Below are 2,176 nucleotides of genomic sequence, written 5' to 3' on the forward strand. Positions count from 1 at the left end.
CCATATGCCTGTCAGAGTCCCAGTGGAGGCCTAGGCCCACCCCCCATCCCTGCCCCGGCCAATCAGAACCGATGAAGGCACAAGGGACATCCAAGGATTGTGTTGTAGCTGTTTGAAGAAGTCCCTCAGGTTCTTCCTTCCTGGAGAACCACCCATGTGTGCCCCACCATGCTTTTGGCAGCCCTTGCAGTTGTTACTGGGAGAGAAACTGAAGCTGTGTGATTTTCAAACTTTTTTTTTAGACATAACTGAGCAAAAGCCTTCCTTTATCCACCCCAAACCCCTGACATCATGCTCAGGTCTCTTAAAATGACAACTGCATGGCCTGTTTAATTTATAAAACCTTTCCTCCTTTGAGTCTCTCTCGGGCTTGTTGGTTTTTACTCCTTATCCATTCAATTGTACTTTTGAGACTGACAGACAATATATGTAGAAAGACTATATTATTTTTTACCTCATACACCTCTATTGTTAATAATATTCATCTGATAACATACATGCCAAGTGATCATTGTATCACATAGCATGTCTATACACAGGAGAGGGTTAAAAAGACATGTTCTGGATGATTGTTATTGCTGTAATATTTGTCAGCACACATTGCCAATAACAGCTTTATATGTTATTAACAGTAATTTATAACTAGAAGTAGAACCGTAACATGCTCATAATGAAATACGTGGAATCCAGGGTCCCCTGATCTAAGAGACACCTGATCCAAAGATTCTTGAAATTCAAGGTGGAAATCCTAGCTGTTGCTTCCTGCTTCTCCATTAAGGCTGCAAAACAAGGCTTCCTATTGGTTGATGCTGTAAGGATGTGCAGTTCTAGTGGTGGGTGGGAGCAGGCAGTCCCCAGCATTCCTCCAATCACTGAGCAGTACAGCACTTACATTCACAATATTCTGGCATAGCATGTAGTGAGGAGCCACATGTGGAAGTGCCATTTTTATAATAGTGAGATTGCCATCTTGTCGATAAAAGTCTTTGCCTGTCTCGCGTCTTGTGACCAGAGCACCCGAGTATGCGGGTGACTCCGCCTCTGCATGCTGACATCATAATGCACGCCCCTGCATAACTACACCCAGCCTGTGTGTCACTGTAAGCCAAGGGACCAGAGAGAGGTGACCTTAGTCCTTGTGTGTTGTCCTTAGTGCTACTGATGTTGGTCAATGAAAGTGCAATGTAGCCTGTGTTGACACTTGATCAACGGTAACAAGGACAGTGAGTGTGTGTTAGTAATGTGACTAATGATTCAAACTGTTACCAATAAAATAAGTATAGCAAATGAATGAAACATGTCCGTGAGGGCCGTCCAGCATGTTTTTACGAATGGGCGGTGACATCTTTCTGTTCCCTAGTTCCTAAGTTTTTCCCCGTTGGGCCTCTGTCTACCAATGAGACCCAGATTCAGTCCTTGCATTCCACACAATGGCCTGAAGTTTCAAGGCCTTTTACTAAGGACCACAAAGGAATGGGGTTAAGCCCCACACTTCCCACAGACACACAGGTTTACACATGTACGCACATACATATACACATACTCACATGTGCACATGCTCACACACATATACAGACACACACCCAGGTACACACCTACACATAAACACGTGCACACACACGCACACAGGCTGTGATCATTCCAGAAACTTCCTGTTTGTCAGGTCCCACAGTCTTCACTTCATTAAGGCCTCTTCACTTTCACTTGATAAACAAATATGATGGATTCTCACAGGGTTTGTTTTTTTTTCCCCCCATAGAGCAGTACGTGCAATTCAAAGTCGGCAGTGTAGCACAGTGGCAAGGAGCAGTGCTCATAACCGAAAGGTTGGTGGTTCAATTCCCTGCTTGGGTACTGCTGCTGTACCATTGGGCCAGGTGCCTAACCCAGAATTGCCAGAATTGTAAATATCCAACTGTGTAAATGGATGAAATGTAAAAATTGTAACCTATGTAAGTTGCTCTGGACAAGAGCCTCTGCTCAATGACAATAGTGCAGTGTTGTAGTGTAGAGTCAGCTGAGAAGAGCTCACTGCCTGACGTGCTTCAGCACATGTCAGGTAATGACTCCATCAGTGAGGAGGGTTCCCCCCTCCGTTTCAGTCCCCAGGCTCCACGCAGTCCTCCTCCTAGAGCGGACCTGAGACGCCAGCATCCCTAATAGGATTATTAGCCAA

General features: G+C 45.0%; 1 protein-coding gene across 1 annotated transcript in view; it reads left to right on the forward strand.

The window, feature by feature from the left end:
- Positions 1-1,356, forward strand: part of cdk15 (cyclin-dependent kinase 15) — a 38,704-nt gene extending 37,348 nt beyond the window's left edge. Inside the window, exon 14 of the mRNA XM_036541409.1 lies at positions 1-1,356. This exon is cut by the window's left edge and continues 197 nt beyond it. The gene's annotated coding sequence lies outside the window, so the exon portion shown is untranslated.
- Positions 1,357-2,176: the final 820 nt, after the last annotated feature.

The sequence above is a fragment of the Megalops cyprinoides genome, chromosome 11, assembly GCF_013368585.1.
Source record: "Megalops cyprinoides isolate fMegCyp1 chromosome 11, fMegCyp1.pri, whole genome shotgun sequence".
Classification (NCBI taxonomy): domain Eukaryota; kingdom Metazoa; phylum Chordata; class Actinopteri; order Elopiformes; family Megalopidae; genus Megalops; species Megalops cyprinoides.